The sequence below is a fragment of the Lonchura striata genome, chromosome 4, assembly GCF_050655825.1.
Source record: "Lonchura striata isolate lonStrDom1 chromosome 4, ASM5065582v1, whole genome shotgun sequence".
Taxonomy (NCBI): Eukaryota; Metazoa; Chordata; class Aves; order Passeriformes; family Estrildidae; genus Lonchura; species Lonchura striata.
The window spans coordinates 39749771-39761791 of record NC_140706.1 but is presented as its reverse complement, the minus strand read 5'-3'; the positions used below and the strand labels follow the sequence as shown (position 1 = coordinate 39761791).

The 12021-nt window shown below is 32.6% G+C and overlaps 1 protein-coding gene across 5 annotated transcripts in view; it reads right to left on the bottom strand.

Moving 5' to 3' along the window:
* Window positions 1-12021, bottom strand: part of FSTL5 (follistatin like 5) — a 375292-nt gene that overhangs the window by 205670 nt on the left and 157601 nt on the right. The gene's annotated exons all lie outside the window — the stretch shown is intronic.

The window sequence follows — 12021 nt, the reverse complement described above, 5'->3', positions numbered from 1 at the left end:
AATATTTATGCTCCACCTTGCTTTCTTCCATGTCTTTTATGAACTCAATTTTCTTATTGAGGAAACTACAATCATTTGGCGATATCTAGTAAGAACTAAAATTTAAGAGTATAGATGGCTCTTTGAGCCATCAGCCTAATGAAACTTGTATTCTCATTGTGTTCTGCCTCTCAGCACTGCCTTCACATTTTTCTTTTCCTTGCCCCAAAATTTTCTCATATTTTAGAGCAAATCTATGTCTCCTATAACATGCTACCAGATAACAGTCACAGTAAAATGTGAATAGACCAAACAGACAAACCAACTAAATACCAACATATATACAGAGGTTAGCCTGACAATATTTATGTGCAGTACGTCTTGAAAACATCTTTTTTCTCTGTCAAATTCAAATTAAGTAGTTAATTTTTCAAAGTTGTTAACTAGAATAAACATGGTAGAATGTATTTCTAAAACTACCATTTCTGTTTCCAAGTTGATGATTATGTTTAAAAATTATTATGAGGGGACTGACAGGAGAAAAAAAGGAAAATATGACCCAGACTCTATAAACTTACTTTTCTAAATAACCCAGACTATAAAAGAAGAAAAAGAGAAATATAAGGAATAAAATGGCAGCTAATAAATAGTTAATGAAGTACTGATTAGGAAGTATTTAATTTACCTTTGGACAGAGGTGATAGAAAACAACTTACTCTACAACAACAATGAAGTAGAATGACTATCAGGAGATTTTTTAGAGTGAGAGGGATTCAAAATAATTTTAATGTTACCTAAAACTCATCCAGCAGTTAAATTCCTTGTGCTAGGTCTATAAAACATCTAGTAAATAAACACATTCCTGATGCTATTAAACATTTTCACTGTAGTCATCAAAGGCAGTCAGCATCTTATCAATTCACGATTTCACATTAACATTGTCACTGGATTTGTTTTCCTATTTGACTGTTAGCTGTACTCACTAGTGCATAAATTTTCTTGTCAAGTTTCTCAAAGTTAATCACCTATAACATCTTTTAAATAGTCCCAAATTCCATATTAAAAATAAATTCTTAAATTTTACAGACATTTATACACTTGATCACTGCAAGTGTAAGAAGGTCAGAGCTACAAAAATACAATCCTCTTAAATATGCAATCCTCTTAAAATATATTTTTGTTTATAACTTGAGCTTGAATCGCAAATGACTTCTATGTCAATGTTCATTTTATATATGTCAATATGACAGTGGAAGAACATGAAGATCTCATTTCTAAACACTGACATTGAAATGTTGAAGCCTGAAATTGCAGACAGGTTAAATTTGCTGAAAGCTGTACTAAAAGTCATGTGCTGCTTTGAAATTGCCTTCATCCCATCCTCAGATGCTTCAGCACATCAAAAGAAAACACTCCCAATCTTTGCAATTTCTCCTCAGGGCTAGAAGTGTTTATTTTTCTCTGTGGTCCTGTCATAACCAGGCCTAGGGGTGGATCTCTGCTCTATAATCACAGTGGAATTAACACCCTGCTTATGTAAAGACACAGAAGCAAATCCAGAGTTATCAGGGTAAATCACAGAACACAGAGACGCTACAGCTAAAATATTGTTTCAGTGATGTGAAAAAAATGCCAGTTGCTCGATTTTTCCCTCCTTTCATTCTTAATTTTGTTGGGTTTTTTCAGAGCCTAGAAAATCTGGTAGCAGACAGATTTTCAGACTGCTGCCTGTAGTTGCGAAATGCATGAGTGCACAGAACACTCCAAGTAAATCACCATCAGCATCACAGCAGCCATGTTATTGAGGAGTATAAGCTCCTTTTGTTCCTAATAACGAGGATAAATTTTTGCTGCATGGTACCATGAAATGACTACTGCTACACAAAGGCTCAGTGGATTTTAGAAATGAGAATGTTTTCTTTCTTAGGTTGCAATTTCTTATTTAAAATGATTTAAAATGCCCTCACTACAAATATTAAGTTCATGCTTGTGTTGAAAATTCACCTAAAGAAATCCCAGTTTGTATTAAGGTAGCTCCAGTTCTCAAGTTTCAGGGACTTTAAAAAAATCTAAATTTTTTTTCCGCAGTAAGGAGATAATGTGAAAATGTTTTTTTTTTTCTTCTTTTTGGTTTTATCTCATTTAGTTTTAAGCATATGTACTTTTCATTATACAGTTTACTCACATTTTCACTATGTTTAACTAAGGAAAAAAAAAAAGCAGAAGGGCAACATTTTTTTAAAAAAACCCCAGCACTGACACGCAAGGCATATGTCTCTCAAAAAAAATTGTCTTCTATGGACAGGGTAGATAGATGAAGAACAAAAGGAATATTACTTGTAGCATAGCAGATAAGGTATAAAATTCTTATTAGCTAGAAAATGTGGCAGAGAAATTTCATTTCCTATTTTGGTGGATAATGCGATCATCTCCCAGAAAAAAAAAAAAAAAGGGAATTAGTATCATGTAAATACACATTAACTATTGAAATTAAAGTTGTTGTTATTATTTGCTCAATATCCAATCCAATTTTAGCTATAAGAAATTATATAGAATGAGATTTAGAAAGAAAATCACTGCTCTCATATCTTCAATTTTTTCCCACTGTTTTTCATACTACTAAAATTTCAAATACCAATAGGTATTTTATATATATATATATATGTATATATATTACATATGCTATAGAATATATATATATATATATATAATATATATATTACATATGCTATAGAAACCAGGTTGTCTAAGGTATAAGGTCAGAGATAAGCCAACAGGAGCATACCCCTCATTGTGCTAATATGCTCTAAACCAACATATGTTATATGTTCAGAAAATAATTAGTTTTCATTTCATATAGCTGTCTCCCTAAAGTCAAGAATATAATGATAAATCGCTAGAAATGTAGTAATATTTACAACACCTGAGATAGAATGCAAATGTTCAGAATACAAGTTCCTTGTTGTCTGATTGTTAACAGAAAAATTGACATCAGATTTTGAACTGCGATCAGCCTGAGTTATATTGTCTTCCACTAGAATTCCAATTTTAATCTTAGATGGTTTGGGGATACATAAAAATTGCCTCTCTTCTCAATCATGGAGTGCCACATTCCAGAACAACAGAAATATTGAAATAGATACCTACAGAAATGAAAAATAAACAAATAAGAGATTAATTTCTTAAAGTTGAAGGCTGTTTGTCATGTTAGGCAACCTCAATATGAATGCAATCATCTTCCTGCCTATTGGCATAAATCTAGTCCTTCTTTTGCACATTCACCTGTAGACTGAAAACTAGATTCAGTGCAAATGTACTACCTTAAGCATGTAGTCTTGATTACCTAAGTTTTTGAATATCTGTTCATGTTCTTAAATTTCCAATATTTATTTCTTCCTCTCAAGCAGAAACTAGTGATCTCCACGCAAAATTATAAAAATGTCATCAAATAATATAACTTGTACCAATCACAGGCATCTAAAGCTGTAATATAAATGCTTAATAATAGCACGGGCATATCTTATTGTAATTAGACATTTCTGCCATGTTCAGCTGAGTCAAGTAAGACAATTTAAGTAACTAGAGATGTCTTTCTCAAGATCAAACTTAGAATTTTAACTTGCTTTTCTGGCATTTTTTAAAAAATTCTGAATAATAAGCATGAGTGACCACACCAGCTTTAGACTCTATGTGGGTTCATGCATGCTAGTTTGATTATTTAATTATTAATTTCTATCTTGTATACTATTTTTGTTCTGTGTATCTTAACATTATCTCCTTCAAATAAGGAAATATTAAATAGAATTGCCACCCAGTAGGCTTGCCCTAGATAAACAATAGAAAATCCCTGGACAGATTAGTGGTTAACAAATGCTTTAATGGTTTCCTCTGAGACAAAGATCTGGACTCCTTTAATGCAAGCAAGGATTACAAATGTAATCTCATACTGGGGCTAGCTCTCTAGTTCAAAAATTCTGCTACCAAAACACTAAAATATCTGTTAGGTACAGAAGAATGACTTGTGACCTACCTTGTGTGTATAAGTCAGAAGGGTGCTTTTGTATATTGCATGTGTAAGGAAATATATATATTTCACTAAGAAAAACTGACAGAAAAAAGTACAGAAGTCCTCAGATTAAAGCTCTGGAGGACATTAAAGATGTACAGTCAAAGTCTGTGCAGCAAAATATCATTTTTTTCAGAGATATGAGATTTCCCTGTGAAAATCTGGTTTGATGTGCTTCATGTGAAATATGTATGGTCATTTAGTGCTAAAAATAAAGACACACAAAGTCTCTAACTTTAGCAGAACCCCTGCATCAGCTGAACGAGACAGCATTAGGAGTGTATTAAACTAGAGGAATAAAATTAATTGTGACAGCTCATATGAATGAAGGAAGCTCAGTAGCTGTTCTGCTGCCTGAAAGAATTTTTTTGCTGCTCTTTTGAGGTATTTTTTTAATGGTACAGGATGGTGGCCACTAAAACACAAAATATTTGCAGCTGCTTCATGAACTCAACACCACAGACTTTAACTCATGTAAGTTTGAGTTAAAACAAAAAACATATCTGCTAAACTACAGGGTCAAATTGGGTCAAATTGTATGTCACAGTCTTGCCCATCTTGTTTAGCTGTATTGTGCTCTAACTTAAATACTGAATCAGTAGGATCTGACTCAAACTTAGATCTCTCACATCCTAGAAGAACATTTTAACCTTTACATGACAAACATAAGAATATAATCTTCATTTCAGAAAGTGACTCCTGCTCAGTGTTGGTCAGGGCTGGGGTGGCCAAGTCTTGCTGGGTAATCTATTGAAAACCTCTAATTGTAGCTTTTTATAGGCCCAAGTTTATGTTTAATTTACAGACTATATGAACAAAATTTTAACTACAACCATAAAATTAACCTTTTCCAATAAGATTGATAAGATTTTAATTATCTGTGGATGGTTTACAATCCTTGCAGGCACTTATCTCACTGATCTTCTGATCTATCAGATATTTTTGGTCTCTCACTGCTGCTTCTAAACTGGCTGCAATATTTTGACACCACAAATCAAAGACATGAAGATATTTCAAGCCCAGTCAAATTGGAAAGATTTTTCACTCAAGCAACCATTGCAGTAAAAAAGAAATAAGTATTTTTCCAAATACAAACCAATAATTGTAATGACTACTTGATGTCCTACTGCAAATTTTAGTATTTTTTTTCATAAGTCTCATTCTATTTTTAAGAAATACTAGTAAATCTGTGATGCATATTAAACTCTGCTAGTAGTATGTACTGTAATTTGTACACACACACAGTTTTAGCTCATGGAAAATACAGCTTTTGTTATTAGATCTTTTCTGTAAGTCTTTGAAAAGTTATGCTACACAAGACAGCAAAATAGATATAAACCACATTGTTTGCTCACTGCTGTCATGGAGATTTTAAAAACTGAGTGTTACAAATAAAATTACATTGGGCATCAATGAAAATTTCCCCCCCCCCCATGCAATTTAGATCTTAGCTTTTGCTTTTGAAATCTTGCAACAAAGATACTTTCTTTTTCTGAATAGGTTTACATACAAAGAATATAAACATCAGGTTAACCCTTGCATAAGTGCTTGAAAATCTATATATGCACACAAGTTTTCCTCAGAAAGCTTCCACAGGAACATAAATTATATCTCCCCTGTAAATCTCCTCCACATTTACAAGAAGATGACTTTTGCTTAACTCTCTGAGGAATGCAATCCTGTAACCTTGGTCCTACCTATTAAAAATCACGTTTCCTTGTCATTTGGTATCTTTTTGATTTGTAACGCTGTGTCAAAAGCATTAGATAGCACAAAACTGTCTTTTCACAGTGTCAATAAGGGGTGTAAGTTCACCAGTCATTTAGCATTCAAAAGTAGCTCCCACACATTCTGATTTTTCTTTAAGAGTTTCCTACTCCCTTAATGTTGAAATTATTTTATTCAGTATAAAATTGACACATCCAAACAATAAGCTCAGAAGTTACGATACCTAAATTCAAATGCAGTATTTCCTTGAGAATCTTTTCAAACATTTATTTTGTTACTCTGTTAGTTAGTTGTTAAAGTATTTTATCTTTTTACAACTGCTAAAAACATTTTAAAAAAGACAAAAGTTTTCTAGTTTCTCTTTGTAACATCCAAACACAAAAGGTTGCTTGGATTTAAGGGATTTTATTAAATTATTTTAAACAGGATTTTCATAGTACTGTTCTAAACTTTATAAATTATTAACGAAAAAAGAAATGAAGAAAGGAAAACAAGGTTTGCTTGCCTGGCATAAAATTGTGAGGTTCTGCATCTCTTATAGTACAAGGTCTTCACTGCAATGGACAAATTTTCATTTTTATTATTTTTTCCCTGTATTTTAGATTAATAAAATTATTAATTATATAGGAAAAAAATATAAATCTACCAAAAAGGTAGAATGCTACCGATTTAGCTCATAGGTTCAGCCAAAAATTTATGTCATTTTGATTTAAGCTGCAACCATTTTGTCAAGAAAGTGACTTTTGAGGTTCTAAAAACATATGAGATGTGACCAGCAGAAGCACAAAACACATTTTTTATGCACTGAGTAATTGATGCCAAATCTCTTCAGTGTGATAACACCACACTGGAAAAGCTCAGTCAAAATTCTATCCTGAAATTCACAACCAAAGCACACACAACACATTTTTTTAAACACTACTACTATAAAACAGAACACCAAGCATTTTGATATCCATTTAAGACATTTGTATGTAAATTTGTATCTCAAACATACGGCTTTCTGTCAAAACCAGCATATGGTGGTATGTGCAAACTGGAATCAAGGTAATACTAATTTTGTAAATAATTATACTGAAAAGACAGGTAATGTTATTCCACATATAAATTAGAGATCGCTTATTAAAATACTAGCAGAAAATACATATTTTAATACCAGGAAGGAATTAGCTAATACACTTTTATCTTTGAAGAAATACCAGTTACTATTCAGACTGCCTTTTAAGCAAGAAGTTAGTCAATAACTATTACTCCACTGAAAGCCAAAAAATATACTTAGATTTTTCTAATTTTTAAACATACATGTATGTGGGTTTCAAAGTGAACAGGTAAAACATATTCTGCTAAATCTTGTAGTTGTATAGCTGAAGGGAAGAAGCAGATCAAATCCAAATGTATTGCATATTTTCTGTTACCTGAATAATGTAAAGCCTACAAACTAGTTATCAATTTTTCAGATAACATAAAATAGAATGGTTTATTTTTTCATTATATGAATTTCATTATTTAGTAGAAGAAAATGACTGTTCCATTATTTATCATTTGCTACTTATTTATTTAGTATAGGGGTAGCCAAACATTTTCGACCCAGCAGCCAAAAAAATCAGTTTGATATTGTTCAAGATGACATTCTTCCTAACTCCAGAAAACCATGTCAAAATGTAAAAGGTGAACAAAAAAGAATAAGACATATCTTATTCTCCTGCTCTTGTGACAACAAAATAGAATCACACAGCACCCACATGAAAAGAAATATTATGAAACTATGGAATAATTACTCATGAGAAAATAGTTATGAGAGGAATGCACCAAAATTAAGGAACTTCTGTGTGCTTTGTAAAGCTGAATGGAAAAATTCTCCTTATCTAAAATATTTCTGATTTTCCATTTTGAAACTGGCTTTCAGTTTCTGGTTTACACATGACATGACGAAGTTTCCAAAATCAATACAGAAGCACTGGCATTGAAATTCATAAAATGTGTATTTCAAGCTCTTGGTCATGAACCTCTGTAGAAAGACTAACAGACTAAAGGCTCTAAGAAATTCAATTCATGCAATATGAACTTCAGTTCCTGATTCTGAAAGGCCTAGCTTATCCCACAGAGCTGTCAGAAATAAAAGAAACACTAATAACTGGTGACATACAGATACGGCAAATAAAGGTCATTTTCAGTAGCTGGCTGTATTGCAAAATCCTCCATAACTTTGATAGGACCAAATATTAATATGAGATGAGTACTCCTTCAAATTAGAGGATGAACATCCTATAGATAGTTCTAAATTTAACATTATTCTTGCTGCTTGTGCTGTTGCATGTTGTGGCTGATAAACTGCTATTGTTTATTTTTAGTTAGAAAATAACAACTTCTTTAGCCCTTAGGTTCTCCTGCTCAGTGAGTTATAGAAGAGCTTTTCTCTCTATCTCTTAAGTGGAAAATCTTACATTTCACAAAGTAGCATTACCACAGTCCACCCTGGGCTTCTCTGGGCCTCTACACCATCTCAAGTTAGAAAACATTCAGGACAGAATAAATAGATAGGTCTCTTCCTATCTATTCCTTCTATGCATAATGTGATTTACCCACTCAATGAAAAGCTCACTAAAGTTCATGAGTCCTCAGTCAAAGACCAAGGAAAAATTAAGACACAATTAACCAAATTGGTTCACTGTATCCAGCTTTTCTCTCTTATTCTGAGAATGGTGCCAGAAGTGGCCAGGTCTCCCTCTTATTACCTTAAAACACTTTCCTGGCTATTCTAAGGTCCAGCTCCATCTCCTACAGATAGTGTCTTTGATGAGCAAAGGCACAATTAAATTGACTGGTCAATGTTTAACAGAGGGGTATTCCCTTCAAAATAAAACCTTAAAATGTTTAATAATAAGCAATAAATTGTTTCCATCTGCTGTTGGAAGATGGCAGGATCTTTTTGGTCCCTGTTGTTGTGCTAAGCACAACCCACCTCTTCTACCTCAACTTAATGAATTTAGAATTTTTCTGTGTAAAGAAAGTAAGAGCATTTTTATGGAGTGAATCACTCTGAAAAGAGATACAAATTTCTAAATGACTGACCTCTGCCCAATATTTCCCAAAGCATAAGGGAGAAATTTTGTAAATGTATTGCTAAGATGCCTTGATGGTACTCTGAAAAGGATTTTTTTTCTACATTTAAATTCTTTCAGAATTATGTGCTCTGATTTACATCTCTGCCATCAAAATCAGGAACACTGCAGAACACTGAAGTCAATCAAATTCAATATATGTATATAAAAATCTACCAGTGGAGAATGTTTTGGACTCTTTGGCATGCAAAGATGATTGCACACAAGTTAAAAAAATCATTGTATCAAATTAGTGGGCTTTTTAAATTCTATTAATTTTTAGGCCATTTAAAAATTATTAATCTATTTTGCACTACTGTTTGCAGGGAAACAAATGTTTTTCAGCAACCAGCATGATTCAAAAATTCATTAAAAAGTGATATGCAAACATAACATGAACTACAATAGCTTCTCTGTGTACACTTAATATTCCATGAGTTAAAGAAATTTTTGACACTTTTCTTCAAGTTGTCCTTCCACTGCCCTATCTGAAATTAAAGAACAAAAATGCTAAGCCCATTTAATTTAGAATAGCAATGAATTAATCCTAATAATGAAATAACTTCAATACAACGTTGTCTTTGAATCATTAGAGGATTTGCAGATAGTATCTTGTGAATGCAAACAAGATAATCACACAAGTACAGATACCAAATAACCCTTTTCCCAAACACTGGTGGGCATGCATATTCAACAAAATGCAAATATTGACTTTTCTGATAGCAACTAGATCAGATTGCTAAGGTGCCTGATGAGACACTGCAGTCCCAGTGTGGGAAACAGTACTGACCTTCATGCTCTGCATGGCAAGCCTGTAGCTTGCTTGCATTTATGATTCCCCTAAACTCTGAGTGTTTGCCACAACTGCAAGAATAAAGTAGACATGTGGAAAAGGGCAATCTCAGTCAGTACAAAAGAGCCTGAAAGAAAGTAAACAGGTTTCACATGTCACATATCTCTCCAGAGAGACAAAGAAAGAAAGTAATGCTGTTTGCAACTGACTGTTTATGAAGATCAATGGGCAGATAAAAAGACTTTTTTTCTTAATAAGCAAGGAGAGGGGGTAATAGGTCACACACCTTGCACATTCAGCCATCAATATGTTCAGCAAGTGTGTTAGAGCACAGACCTATGACAAATGTTAATAGTTTAAAGAGTGTTCATCCAGAATGAGTGCATACAGTTACGCTGAGAGTCACATGACATGCTTTACCAAAAACTTTCCCAAACACACTATAAAAACCCAGATTTAAAATACAAAATATCTATAATACTGCATATTTGAGTTTGCACGTTTTAATCTTCAACAACACTACACCTCCAAATTTTGCCTAGTCCAACACTTCAGTTTGAAGTGGAAATAAAGAAATGAATGGGAAAAAGTCCAGAATTTCCTGCTACTTTTATTACACTTACTATATATGATAGGATACCTCAAAATGGTTGTTTAAAATATGTATATAAAGGATATTAAAGGCTCAAAATAAATCCTTTTTTTTTCCTAGATTCTTATTTCTGTTCTGAGATTCCCTTTCTACATTTTTTTTTTTGTATGTCTGTCCTGACATTTTATCTGTACATTTGTGAACATACAGACATACTATATAAGTATATTAATATATATTTGCACAGAAGTATGTTGAACCATCTTAGAAAGACTATGTTTAGGCAATATAAATACATTCTCTTTAGCTTTCATCATTCTGTATTACTTCCGCTAATGTATTTCATTTATGATACTTCTAACTCTATGTAGTGCTTTTGAGATGTCAATTATAATTATAAAGAGTAATAAGATTTTTCACTGTTTTTCAGGAAAGAAGATCTGATTATTGCTAATTAAACCAGAGTGCAACCTACATATATGATCTTTTAAGCACAGAAATTATGATTCTGATACCAGAGTGTTTTTATTGGGTTTTTTCGTCCATTTGTATTGCATTTTTAGTGGGCAATTATCCCTAAGGCTACAAATCACAGCTTTTACATTTTATGAGGAAGAATCAATGTGTGCTTATTAGAAAGTTGGTGGCGTTTATAATACAAATGGGAATTTTGCATGCCTTTCTATTTGCTAAAATTCTAATCTTTCCTTCCTTCTGAGAGTCTTCTTTTAATCAGCTCTATGCAGGACTTTAAAAAGCTAAGAAAAATGCTTGTTTTAATATTCTTGGATTTATTTATTTCTGAGATAATGAAATGCTTTCTTAAATTTCCATTAAAGTAATGCTGCCATGGATTTTTATAATCTTTTAAAAGAATGAAAACATCAAGATTTGACTGATTATTGCTAGTGGGGCAGCATTCCCAAATGTATATGTGGGTTTTGTGCATAATTTAAATAGAGAGTAATTTGAACCTTATTACTGAGAATTTTTGTTTTGATATCCTGCCAGCATAGCAATCTAAGCTTATGCTTAGGTCTAGACAGGACACCATATGCTAGAGAAACAATAATTTATAGCCTGGGCATCATATGTGCCATTAAATTCTACGTGCTATGAAGTCCAGTGAGCACAAAGAGAAGAAAGAACCCCACTCTATCACATTGCCATTGAATACAGACGCTTGTAGAATGGTATTTAGATGTGTAACCACTCGTGTCAAATCTCTCAGATTATTTAAACAACAATCAGTCATTACCTTATCAGCCATTGATTTACCTTTTAACCAACCCCTGTGCAAGAAAATTCTAATAAGTATGGACAAAAATCTATTCCACTGTATTTCTTTCCCAGGCTGGAAACTCTGATAAACAGCTTTTTGATCAATAACTGTTGCCTAAGCAGCCAAAGGTCTCACTTTATTTAGTTATGTAGGGCCACACAGAATTACAGTTTGTTGCTGTTATTTTATGATACCATATGGACACCCTTTCCATAGCTGAGCAAAACAAAATCTGTAAACTATTACAATTTTGAAATACAAACCTTTTCTGATAGTTATCTATACATCAGATCAACTTAAAAAGTCTTTAAGAATCAGACAAAATTTACTCTATTATGAATTCAGATAATATTTTAAAAATTGGAAAATGTCTGAATCCATATTAATTAATAAAACACAATTATTTCTTGAATCACCAGGCCTTCCAAGGTGATGGAAAAATAGGTCAATTTACAAAAACTAAGCTTGTAAAGACATAAT